The following is a 13,753-nucleotide window of genomic DNA, read 5'->3' on the forward strand; positions in this document are numbered from 1 at the left end:
CCAAGGCCTCGTCCAACCTGGTCTTGAACACTGCCAGGGATGGAGCATTCACAACATCCCTGGGCAACCTGTTCCAGTGCCTCACCACCTTAACAGGAAAGAATTTCTTTCTTATATTCAATCTAAACTTCCCTGTTTAAGTTTTAACCCATTACCCCTTGTCCTATCACTACAGTCCTAATGAAGAGTCCCTCTCCAGCATCCCTATAGGCCCCCTTCAGATACTGGAAGGCTGCTATGAGGTCTCCACGCAGCCTTCTCTTCCCCAGGCTGAACAGCCCCAACTTCCTCAGCCTGTCTTCATACAGGAGGTGCTCCAGTCCCGTGATCATCCTTGTGGCATTTCTCTGGACTTGTTCCAACAGTTCCATGTCCTTTCTACATTGAGGACACCAGAACTGCACACAATGCTCCATGTGAGGTCTCACAAGAGCGGAGTAGAGGGGCAGGATCACCTCCTTCAACCTGCTGGTCATGCTCCTTTTGATGCAGCCCAGGATACGGTTGGCATTCTGGGCTGCAAGCGCGCACTGCCTCCTCATGTTCATTTTCTCATCAACCAACACCCCCAAGTCCTTCTCTGCAGGGCTGCTCTGAATCTCTTCTCTGCCCAACCTGTAGCTGTGCCTGGGATTGCTCTGACCCAGGTGTAGGACCTTGCACTTGGCATGGTTAAACTTCATGAGGTTGGCATCAGCCCACCTCACAAGCGTGTCAAGGTCCCTCTGGATGGCATTCCTTCCCTCCAGGGTATCAACCAAACCACACAGCTTGGTGTCATTGGTAAACTTGCTGAGGGCACACTCAATCCCACTGTCCATGTCAGCAACAAAGATGTTGAACAAGACCGGTCCCAACACCGATCCCTGAGGGACACCACTCGTTACTGGTCTCCAGCTGGACATTGAACCATTGATCACAACTCTTTGTGTCTGGCCATCTAGCCAGTTCCTTATCCACTGAGTTCCATCCATCAAATTGATGTCTCTCCAATTTAAAGACAAGGATTTCATGCGGGACTGTGTCGAACGCTTTGCACAAATCCAGGTAGATGACATCAACTGCTCTAACCCTTTCCATCAGTTCCATAGCCCCATCATAGAAGGCCACCAAATTGGTCAGGCAGGATTTCCCATTAGTGAAGCCATGCTGGCTGTCACCAAGCACCTTCTTGATTTTCATGTGCCTTAGCATGCCTTCCAGGAGAATCTGCTCCAAGATTTTGCCAGGCACAGAGGTGAGACTGACTGGTCTGTAATTCCCTGGGTCATCCACTTTCCCCATCTTGAAAATGGTGGTTATATTTCCCTTTTTCCAGTCATTGGGAACTTCACCTGACTGCCAGGATTTCTCAAATGTGATGGCCAGCAGCTTCGCAACTTCCTTTGCCAGCTCCTTCAGGACCCACGGATGGATCTCATCAGGACCCATGGACTTGTGCACATTCAGATTTTTAAGATGGTCTCGAACCAGATCCTCTCCTACAGTGGGCCTAGGGTCTTCATTCTCACAGTCCCTGCATCTGCCTTCCAAGACTTGGGTGGTTTGGTCAGAGCCTTTGGCAGTGAAGACCGTGGCAAAGAAGTCATTCAGAATCTCAGCCTTCTCCAAATCCTGTGTAGCCAGTTCTCCTGAGTGCTTCCTGAGGGGGCCTACACTCTCTCTGGTCTGATTTTTATTTGCTATGTACCTGTAGAATCCCTTCCTGTTATCTTTAATACCTCTAGCTAAGTTTAATTCTAACTTGGCCTTAGCTTTCCTAACCTGGTCCCTAGCTTCCCAGACAACATCCCTGTACTCTTCCCATGCCACCTGTCCTTGCTTCCCCTTATTATAAGCCTCTTTCTTCATTTGAATTTTCCTCAGGAGCTCCTTATCCATCCAAGGAGGTCTTCTGGCCCTCCTGCTGCACTTCCTTCTGGTTGGGATACAACACTCCTGAGCTTGTAGCAGGTGATCCTTGAATATCAACCAACAGTCTTGGGCCCCTCTGCCCTCTAGGGCTGTATCCCATGGAACCTTCCGAATCAGGTTCCTGAAGAGGCCAAAGTCTGCTCTTTTGAAGTCCAGGGAAGATGTATTAGGACTTCTCAACACGTCTGACTATGCTTAATTACCTGTGAGACTTTCTTGTGAAGCTGAGCCAATAAGTGAAGAGAACACTTGCAGTGTTGTGATATGACGTACATATCACAGTATCAAAGTTTCTAAACTAATAGTTGTTTTTAATTACGTCTTATTTTTATAATGATTATTTAAACTTTGTTGTTGTTAAGTAGCAACAAAAATGATGTCTTGGTGCTACAGAAGCACCCCAAACTGGTGTGAAGTGCCATGAATCATGATGTGAGCAGTATTTTTTGGGAAGACCAAGCTTTAAGCAAAACCAGTCTTCACTAAGCCTGGAGCCATTTAAAACATCCAGTACAATAGGGTGCAACGCCAGTAACTCAAGATATTTAACCAAAAAATAACAACAATAGAAAAAATTTAACCTTCACAAAAGAGAAAGAATTCACAATTTTTCTTTTACCATGTGTATTTCACAAAAAGCTAAAACCTTGACATGTCTTTTCCCGTTTTGTCTTTGACTGTTTTTTCTTTCTGACTTTTGGAATGGAGTGTTTGGAGTTTTTCTTTATTTTGATTCCTTTTTTAAACTTGAAGCCCTCCAATCCAGTCCCAGTGTACAGACAGCACATACTTTTGCTGTTAAAATGCAAAACAAATCAGGACTGAATTGTCAGGCAATGCTATATATGACTCTATCCTGCCAGCCCTTATAAACACTTAACAAAGGGCCTTGTAAGGACTAAATAGGCAGTTGAAATATTCATACACTTCATGGTTACATTATTCTCTTATAGTCAAACAATACAGAAGTTGCCTGTTTCCTGTCTTTCTGGTTCAAAGTCAAAAACAAAAAGGAGAGAAAGTGGCCATACTGCTCCTGTCCATCACACCAAACCCATCACTGAATTTGTCCCTTTAGCAGAAGCTGCAGTGGCAACATAGAGATTAAAGACTTCATCTTATCATTTAGTTTTCCTTTCTCACATTTTCTGAAATCAGTTAATCTGGATTTGTATTTGGCAGTTGTTACTAAACCTTTAGTGAAAAATCAGTTTATATAGGAAGCAATCACACAATTTACAAGCATTTCATCTAGCAGGCAAGACAGGACACTGAGACGCACAGCAGTTATTGAATGTGGTGGGGTTGCAGTGGTGGGCCAAGAAACCAAAAGACCAATGTATGCGGTGAGCAGATGGGATGTTAAATCTCCTACACAGCTTATGCAAGGCAACTAATCTTGTCAAAGAGCTTCTTTGCAATTATTAATATGAACTCTATTTGACTGCTAATTTCGCTAATTACATTCACCCTGCATTACCCCTATTTTGGTAATGCAAAGGAGGCCAACATAAACACTGCACTCAAATCCATATGTAATCCCCTATAATCACTATTTGCATTTCAGTTTTTTTAAGACATATCAATTCACTGGTTTGTGTGGATTAAGTCTTTCTTGGGTTGTACAGTGTGGTCTGGTGTAGTCTGCTCTGTCTGGCTACTTGCACAGTGTTGTGCAAGAGAAATGGAGAGAGAAAAGGATTCTTGTTGCCTGCTTTACCTGTCTGTTTGCATATGTTTAATAGAGTCTGATTCACTTCTGATTTCTGACTGCAGTTTATTAGCTATGTCAGAAAGATGAAAATGCAAGGAAAATTCTTTCTAGCAGATATGAATGTTTCTTTAAAGAAAATGTCTATCTTCTTTTTCTCCTCCTTCCTCCCTTCTCCCCCCCCCCCCCCCCCCCCTTCCCCAACTTAATGGTCCAAAACAATAAATTTCCAGCAAATCTCTAGGGAACCCCACATAAATTGAAGTATTTATAACAGACTTGAAATAATTGGTTGATTTGAAGGTAACTGGAAATGTATTCCTGCTATTTTTGTCCTATAACTGGAATAACCTTTCTATGAAAACCACATTATATTCAGCAAAGATGCAGTCTTGAAAGATGACGGAATTTGTGGCCACATCTAAGTATTTTCTGTTAATGTGCCACAGAACTGATTTTTTCTTTTTTTGCTGAAGATTTTAACACTGATTTTTCATATAAATTATGTATATAATAAAGAATGAAATTGCTTGAGTAGGTCTTCTGAAAAACTTTTAAAAATAAATTGTTGTTATTGTTAACAACCTTCTCTGTTTTCCTATTTCTAATTTTGATATTGGAGGTGAAACGTTGAATATTTAAATGCTGAATTCTTGTATTTGTTAACATCTGCTATGCAGTGATAGTGTGTCAGCTGCTGTAGAGAAAGGCGTGACACATGAGGCTTAGCTTGAAAAACTTATAAAGTTGATAGCCAAAATGAACAGCTGATGTGTGAACACAAGGAATAACGTCTGTGTTAAAGAGTCACAGAATGGTAGCTTATCTCTGTCTTTACTGCAAGGAGAAAAAAATATAGGTCCACTCTTATTGATTCTAGACATTCTTATAAGGATGGACTTGAGGAAGAAAGGACGTTAAAATTATTCACAATCTATGAATAAAGAGAAATAGATGTCCATCTGGCTAAAATGACCTGAACCTTCACAGGACAAATTTTAAATTTATTGTCTTGTCTGAGGTCATATTAAATTCGTATAACTGATGCATATGATCCCAGCAGAAAATTTGCTTTTCCACCATGAATAATCCACTTTGGTGTAATGTTGTTCCTGTGTCTTGAAAAAAAAAAACTAAAAAAAAAAAAAAAATTAAAAAAAAGGACAGAAAAGCTCTTTAGGATTTGACATAGAATAATTACTTTTAATAATCAATGTAAATCATCGCAGATTCTTGATTTGATACAGTGACTTCTGATTTACTTTGTGTGACTGATGGGCAAATCGGGCCAATTGCACTTGCACTTTAAAAGGCCAATGGTTTAATTTCCATAAGTAAAATAGAGGGATTCCTAAGAAGCAGCTATATTTCTTTATTTGTGGGTGTTTGTGGGGAGGCACAGGAAACTATACAAATGGTGCAGTGTAAACCAGTCTGATGGATTGCTGTTGTAGAGTGCCCTTAATGTGAGATATTCAGCTTTGCATCTCCCCTGCTCATATGTTACCACTAACTTGGTTTCATGCTTCATTATTAATCTGTAAACTGTCTGCAGAACAACAGGAGATGAATGTCCAGGCTGAAATAGGCAGGGGTGGTCATTGATCAAACTGTTCAAGACAGTTTCCATTGATTTCTTGAAGATATGCATCCCTACATGTCCACAATAATATGAGAATGTGTTCTGCATACAAAAAAAAAAAAAAAAAAAAACACAGAAAAAAATAAAGTCAAGTCACATGTTTTTAAATTTTGTTTAGAAGGTAGAACACTTTATAGCATTGTATGTGTATACTGAGGTTTGTTTTATTGGTTACATTGACATCAGTAAGTTCTGAGAACTAGATTGCTAATAGCTTTTTAACTGTGGGTAAAAGACTGAACAGAGTAGTGACTATAGCTTTTGCAGGTAAAGAATTTAGATTATTGTTTTTATGTCTCTGAAAAGAAGCTTTCAAAGGCCAGCATTTTATTGTAATAGTGCAAATAGGTTGACTCAATGATTTGAATAAACAGGCTATACAACTCATCAATGTCTATGAATATTTGTACTTGATATTGTTAGACCATGACATGAGTAGGTGTGGTTGTCTCCTTTATCTGGAAACCTGCTAAGGGAAATCAGTTCTTTCTAGTCTAAGCTAAACTTTCTAACAGGATATTGGTTGGAAAGTGGAAATATAAATGAAAAAAAAAAAGGAAGGAATTGAAAACTGCAATTCCACAACCAGGTTGGTTTCAGTAGAGATGTGTGTGTGTGTGTACATATATATATATATACTTACGCACACATGCACATATAGTCATAATATGATGAATTATCAAGAATTAGAGCTGGAGATTAATTTAGATTAAAAAAAAACAGTGGGATTAATTAATTTTGTGAAACTATTCATTTCTGCCTCTTGACAATATCTAATTGGGGATTTAATACAAAGCTGGAACAGGAAAAATTATTTCTCATCAAAACTCTATGACTTGCCTTGTTATATGTTGCACCTTCAAATTCTGAAGAATGAAGAATGTTAATGGCTGGCAGAGATGGTAGTTGGTGCTTTTGCAATGTTACTCCCATCAGTTCCAGATCAAACAGAAACATATTATATTTTCTTATAAGGAGTACAGTCTTAGTTTTTCCATAATTTCTACCATCTGAATCAAAATTAACTTAGAAGCATATGGAAAGCTATGCAAGAATTTCCTAGCATGGAAGGAAATTCTCATCTTTTCTGTATAAGGACTAATTGTTGTGAACCATATAAACAGTAGTGAGGAATATGTACTGAGGTTAGGATACCACTTCCATCTTCCATGTCTTCCTTTCTCCCAGATCTGTTAATTCAAAATTTGCTGGAAATAAAGATTTGAGCCTTGTTTTGCAGCATAGATCTGAAACATAGCTGAACCACTTATTGAAATACAGTCTTCTGAGCCAAAGAAATAATTAAAATTCCAATTAATGCTGCTGCAGCATTGCACTATTGTCATAGTAACAGTAGCATGAAAGTTTACATCAAAAGCCTTGTTAGGAAGTGCCAGCCTAAAAGCAATCAAATCCCTGGGAAAGCATTCAGAAGTTCAAAAGAAATTAATGAAAGAGGATGTAATTTCATTGACAGTTATTCTTACCTAATAGAGGCAGCCCAACCAGAGTCTTCTGTTACAGGGAGCCTCAATGGTTAAAACAAATGTATTAGAGCAATAGCGCTAAGATTAACAGAAACAAGGAGGCACTGTGCAGAAACACCAAAGCACAAGTTTGCATTTGTAAAAGGTAAATACACAAACCAGTGATAGTATTATAAGGATTCTGGGAAAGATGTTATATGGACTGAAAAAATGGGTAGGTAACTTGGGTTAAGAGTGGAAAGAAAGAGAGGACTTCCAGGTTCTTGGAGACTGACCAAGGGGTTTAAATGCATAGGTCCTTAGCTTGTGACCTGTGTTTAATATGGTGCCTGAAAGACCATCTCATCTGATTTTTTTAGAATCATAAAATCATAAAATAGTTCGTGTTGGAAGGGACCTTCAAAGCTCATCTACTCCATTCCCATGCAATGAGCAGGGACATTTTCAATTAGATCAGGTTGCCCAGAACCATGCGCAGCCTGTCCTTGAATGTCTCCAGGGATGGCACCTCCACCACCTCTCTGGGCAACCTGTGTCAGTGTTCTTCTACCCTCATCATAAAGAACTTTTTCCTCACATTTAACCTGAATCTCCCTTCTTTTAGTTTTAACCCGTCACCCCTCATCCTATTGCAACAAGCCTTGATAAAAAGTCTCTCCCCATCTTTCTTGTAGGCCCCTTCTAAGAACTGGAAGGAGATGTGCTCCATCCCTCTGATAATTTCTGTCTCTCCTCTGGACCCTCTCCAAGAGTTCTGTGTCTTTCCTGTACTGAGGACTCTAGAACTGGATGCAATACTGCCGGTGGGGCCTTACCAGAGTAGAGAAGAGGGGCAGAATCACCTCTTTTGATTTGCAGCTCAAGATATGCTTGTTCTTCTGGGCTACAAGCACACATTACTGGCTGATGTCAAATCTTTCATCCATCAGTACCCCCAAGTCCTCCTCTTCTGGAGTACTCTCAATCCCTTCATCCCCCAGCCTGTATTGATACTGGGAGTTGCACTGACCCAGGTGCAGGACCCTGCACTTGGCCCTGTAGAACCTCATGAGGTTTTCATAGGCCCACCTCTCTAGCATGTCCAAGTCACACTGAATGGCATCCTGTCCCTCAGGTGTGTCAGCTGCACCACTCAGCTATGGCATCTGCAAACTTGCTGACAGCACACTTAATCCCACTATGTCTTTGATGAAGATACTAAACAGTACTGGTCCCAGTATGGATCACCCTTGATGGATACCACTTCTCACTGGTGTCCATCCAGACACTGAACCATTGACCAATACCCTCTGGATGCGACCATCCAGCCAATTCCTCATCAACCAAACAGTCCATATATCAAATCCATATCTCTCCAGTTTAGAGAGAAGGATGTTGTGGGGAACTATGACAAAGGATTTACAGAACTCCAGACTGACAAGATGTGTAGCCCTTTCTTTGTCCACTGATGTAGAAACTCCACCATAGAAGGCCACTAGGTTGGTCAGGCAGGACATATCCTTGCTGAAGTTATGCTGTCTGTCTCAAATCACCTCAGTGTCCTCCATGTGCCTTAGCATAGCTCCTAGAAGTATCTGTTCCATGATCTTCTGAGGCACAGAGGTGAGGCTGACAGGTTGGTAGTTCCCAGGGCCCTCCTTTCTATGCTTTTTAAAACAGTGGTGATATTCCCCTTTTTCCAGTCACCAGGGACCTTGCCTGGCCAAATTCTCAAATAACATGGAGAGTGGCTTGGCAACTACTTTAGCCAGTTCCCTTAGGACTCTGGGATGGATCCTGTCAAGTTCCATAGACTTACGTAAGTTCAGATTCTTCAAGTGGCCACGAACCTGATCTTCATTTACAGTGGTAGGACACAGTGGGAGTGTCTTGAGGACACAGAGGGAGGAAAAATGCCAATAAAAAATCAAACAAACTAGGTAAGCACATTTTGATGTTGGCCAGCATGCTTTTATGTGGTTTCCATCTCAAAGTTAGGGAATATGTGCTAAATGCTTTTTCCTATTATATGTTTTATGAGGGGTTTTGGTGGGGAAGTGAATTGTCTTTGATTACAGTTTGAAAGCAGCTGAAATCTCACAAGAAAAGCTGTTCTTTCATGGTGTTCCAGGAAAAGATAGAGGCTTTGTCATAAAGATGGATTTTCTCATGAGAGTTCTTCTGCCTGCATGAAGGGAAGAAAAAGACACACAGGATCAGAAAGTCTTTCAATATCTCCTAATCTTACCAGGCTGCCAGATTCTAACTGAGATAGAAGTCTTGATTTTCAGTCTAACAGAAAACTTGGTCCTCATTTTGAATCAAATTTAGACTCACTGATCAAATTTTGCAAGCTTGGATAGCTAAAATCTAGTGAATTTGAAACACTGAAATAACCATTGGTCACGTACCCAATATGTGCAATGCAGTCTTGTCAAACCAAAAGCAGACAAAAAAGAATAACAGATGTGAAATAGCATCTAAAACCAGAAAAGAAGTGAGTCTTGGGAGGAAAGGGGGGCTGTAAAAGATTCGTGCACATTCAGGTAATGTTCTTTTGATCTTGTCTCACTCCTGTATTTCATGTTCATCATTAATGCCTGCACAGAGGGGAGGAAGGATGGAAAATCAGGTAATCAGTTACACATATACTTTGATCAGCATTTCCTTTTTTCTTTTTCAAGTTATTTGCCAAAGTGCTAAGAGACGAAAGGGAGGGTTTCATTTATGGCAATTGTTCAGTCAAGCATGTTCTCAGGAGTGTTTCCATAATCTCTAAATATGATCCTTTTTTTTAATGATAATTTAAAGGTACTTTGGACTTAATTTTATTTCCACATCATCAAAACTATCTTCCTGGTAGAATTCCTGTATTTCTATGTCCTTGATCTCATATGGCATTGTACACAGGTATGTAGCTAGCATGCTTTTGCAGATGAGATCCTTGAGAGATAAATAAATGGTAACTTCAAAATTTAGAATTAAACTTAGAAATCTTCCTTTTAGTGCTCAGATGTTTCCCTCAAAAGGGAAAAAAACTTCCTCTGCTCTTTCCTGTGGGTAGTAGCTGGTGCTAAACATTGTCCCTTTTGAACTGACATAGTGCCTGTCATACAGATAAGGTCCCCATTACCACTTTCAGTTTACCATCTCCCCCCTTTACCATCCAACATAAGAGAGAGGGAGAAGAGTGGAAAAATACTTCTGTAAAAGAGGCAGGGTCCTTTGTCTCAGATATTTTTCTGGGGTGAGCCATTTTTAGGCTAGTGTTAACACTGAAATAAAGATAAAAGCAAGGCATGGCTGTACCAATTGAGTTCCCAGCTGGAAGGGATGGAGAGCAATACACCACCAAATCCCAGAAGCACACATAGCTCTGGTTTTGTCCTTCCCTGCAGCTCTAGTCAGGGAGCTGTTTGTTTTGTGAGATGAGACATGGGTCGTTTCCCTTTGCATTCTGGCTGTGGGCAGTGTTTGAAGCCATGGTTATGTGGTGACTATGACAATTCTCTACAGGTACTTTTACTGGAACTTTAAAAATGTGCCCTGTAATAGCCTTAGACAGCAGTCAGTACGGGTCTAGCTTTATGATCTTTTCCCTCTCCATCACAGAGTCCCAGGACACCTGTCTATAGAGCTCCCCATAGCCGCTATAACTAATGACATTGTGGAGCACAACAGAACAGCATAGGTCACTCACTACCAACAGTATGACAAGTGTTGGTTCTGTATAAATTACCTTGTAGACATGTTTTGCAGTATATTTCATTATTTTGCGTGGCAGCTTCAATAGCAGCAATATGGGACACATCTCCCATTAGTACTGTACAATATATTTTCTTGTCAGTTAATCTTGAAAGCTGGCTACCACTCCTCAAAAAGTCTGGATCTTTCATTTCCTTCTAATAAATACTTCACTCTAAATGCATTATTGCTAGAGAGATGTCAGTAATCAAATGCTTATCATCACATTTTCTTCATGGCCTATGACAAAAATATTTTCTGTAGTGGATGCAAACTGAGAAGAAGAGTGGTGATGGGAGTAAAATAAGGACAGGAGATCAACCCAAGTGTTAGATGAATAGAACTCTGAATGGCCAGGTCTCCTGCAGACAACACAAAGACTGGAAATACTAAAAACTGAAAGAAATAAACAAAATGATTTAGTGAAGAAAAAAAAAACACCAAAAAAACAAAACCCCAAAGCAACCAAAAAAAACCAACAACCAAAAAAAAACCAACCAAAAAAAAAAGGCAGAAGTATATGAAGTATTAATATCTCATTGAATATTCTGTAAATTTTCTATGGTGCTTACTCTGTTCTATATACTTTATAACCCATCTCAGTGTATAAAGTGTGACTATTTAATCGTGGCATGCTTATGTACTTTAAAAGACATTACTGGAGACTTTGCTCTGGTAAAACGGTTGCTATGAATTTTCTGGTAGCATAAATGTGTAGGCCAGAGCAATGACCCACTATTTCTTTTGCATCATTATCTTTTGCATCTCCGTAGAGAGAATTAGCCATTTTAGACATATTGCATTAGTTTCAGTTTCATATTGCATGCAGGGAAAAAGCATAGCAAAAGCTTGCATTTATTCCCAGCAATTATGATGCAGCTGCCATGTGAATATAGAGAACACAATAAAGAACACAAACTCATCAAAAAGTTGAAGTAAATGAAGGACTCCTACAAAAATGAGTGTGAGGAGGTGGTGAGTGGAGGAGTGAGAAGGGACAGGTTTAGAGTGTATGTTTGCTTTTTTTGCTTAAAACATTTTAAGTATCAAAGGTTTGTGAAGGCTTCTAAAGGAGCGTGTCTGCAGATCATATACTCTGAAAAGCAAGATTTCAGCAGACAAGTTCTTATTGACTGAATCCCATTTTTTTCCCACTTACCCTACAGAAAGAAGCAGGTTTATAACCTTATTAGCTACAAATTCTCAAAGGCTTCAGAAAGCCAACTTTCCCTCAGTTATGGCAAAATAACAGTAATCAACTTAATCCTTTCACAGGCCAAGCCCTGTGCCTTCCAGATCTCTAGCATATCCATCCATCTCAGTGCGTATCTCCATCCCTTCTAGTTAATGTGTGGCATGAACCCCACGTTCATAGCTGGTGTTTCAGAGGGAAGATGTTGATGTTTTGGGGTCTCAACTCTTCCACAGGCTGAGAAAAACAGTTAGCCTTTCTATGCCTCTTTGCCCCTGATGATGGAGATAAAAATCTGTCATTACTTCTATGCTTTTTCTTGGCTATAACATGTATATATAAGTTCTTAGGCTGAGCTTCTTATAGGTGATAAAATGCAATTTGTAAATGGGACCAGTTCCTGTGTCAGAGGTCCTCAGTGAACTGTTGTACACGTATTAATGAAGAATGAAGGTAGACAGGAATATTTGGCACAGACTGGGCCTCAGAAATTCAGAAGCTGCTTGAATGGAGATATTTTAGGTACTTTTGAGCCCTTAAACCCATGGATATATTTAAGGGAAATAAAAGTCAAAATTCAGTCTGCTCTAACGTATCTGCCTGTCTATCTATGTCTTGGTTTTAGGTTACCATCCTATCTCAATATTTGAATAGTTTTCACATAAAAAAATCAGTAACAGTGGTGTTATCTCTCCCTCTCCGTGCTGGCTTTTCTCCTTTTCACTCCTTCTCTGAGACTTGCTCCAAGTTTGTCACCTCCATGCTGTGAACAATAGCGAAGCCCATTAACTGGCTCTGCTGAAGAAGGGAAGCCATTTCACTTGACATCAAGAGGTTGTAAAAGTGCAATTTATCCTTTCTTATTGCAGCCACCACACACCCCGCTGAGATGCAGAGGTCTGACTTCACGCATGTGGTGAATTCAGTGGATGGGAAATCTATATCTGCTGGTACAGGAGGTCTGTGTCCTACCAGGGGAAACATTTTCTTGCCTCCCGGGAAAAGGAGAAACAGCCAACATCTACATCTGTCCTTGGCAATATTCAAGGCCAGGTTGGACAGGGCTTAGAGCACCCTGGTCTAGTGGAAGGTGTCCCTGCCTGTGGCAGGGAGTGTAATCTTTAACATCCGTTTCAACCCAACCATTCTGTTTCTGTGATTCTATCTGTGGCTTTGCACCTCTCTAAGGAGGGGTTTATCTGCTCAGTTTGACTTCAGCCACCTGTTGAGCTTAAGCAGTCTGAAGTTCTTGCTGGCGTTTTCTGGTTTCTGGGTTGTTTTTTTCTTTTTTCTTTTTTTCCTTTCTCTCTCTTTTTTTGACAAGCTCTCCTGACTTCTGCATTCTCTCTGTGTTCAATGAGGGCGGCTGTGTGAGTTGCTCAGAGAATAATTATTCTTGCTGAGACCTGAGGAGGCAATTTATCATGTCAGACTAAAAATGGCTACAGATAGCACAAGGAAGCCCACATAACTAAGCATTGAAAACTAAGCACAAAGTGCACTGAATTTCCCTGGTGAATATAGAATTTGGGGTCATTATCTCACATTTTTGCTGAATATAAGTGGACGTATTCTGAGCCTAACAGATGCATCATTTTGGCTTTATTTCCCTCTGCCATGAAAAGAGAATTTATGGCTATTCCACAGGGCTCACCAAACAATGCTATGAATAGTATCAAATAATCTTTTTGCTAAATTCTTCTTGCCTTAAGGGTATGTGTAATTATCTCTTCTGATACATTGCATATTGAATTGTATTTGATGTGCAGTGGTATGTTCCTGTTCTATTTACTGACATCTTGCAGAAAGATGGTGATTTTATATAAATCTGTTGTTTGTTCCAGAGGAAGTCTGCAGTATTGTCTGAGGGTCTGGACCTGGGCAAATAAACAGCTCCTGTAGTGATAGGCTCTCTCTCCCCCTTTCAGACCTGGTATAGAGCAAGAATATCCACACTATGCCTACTCCTGTGTATTTCAAGTTCCCAAATTCAGTCTGCTGAACTCAGGAATGGGGGCGGGGGTATATTTTCTATAAACTGAGAAAGGTTTGTTTAGGGCTACATGGAAGATAGCTTTGAATTA

The 13,753-nt window shown here is 40.2% G+C and overlaps 1 long non-coding RNA gene across 1 annotated transcript in view; it reads left to right on the forward strand.

Annotated features, from left to right (window-relative positions):
- The first annotated feature begins 12,437 nt into the window (after nt 1-12,437).
- Nucleotides 12,438-13,753, forward strand: part of LOC130593431 (uncharacterized) — a 41,478-nt gene continuing 40,162 nt past the window's right edge. Inside the window, exon 1 of the long non-coding RNA XR_008970804.1 lies at nt 12,438-12,566. This is a non-coding gene — a long non-coding RNA (uncharacterized LOC130593431). The remainder of the gene's footprint in view (nt 12,567-13,753) is intronic.

The sequence above is a fragment of the Pezoporus wallicus genome, unplaced genomic scaffold (genome assembly GCF_028554395.1).
Source record: "Pezoporus wallicus isolate ANWC-B61680 ecotype Strahan unplaced genomic scaffold, APGP_CSIRO_Pwel_v1 contig_8473, whole genome shotgun sequence".
Classification (NCBI taxonomy): domain Eukaryota; kingdom Metazoa; phylum Chordata; class Aves; order Psittaciformes; family Psittacidae; genus Pezoporus; species Pezoporus wallicus.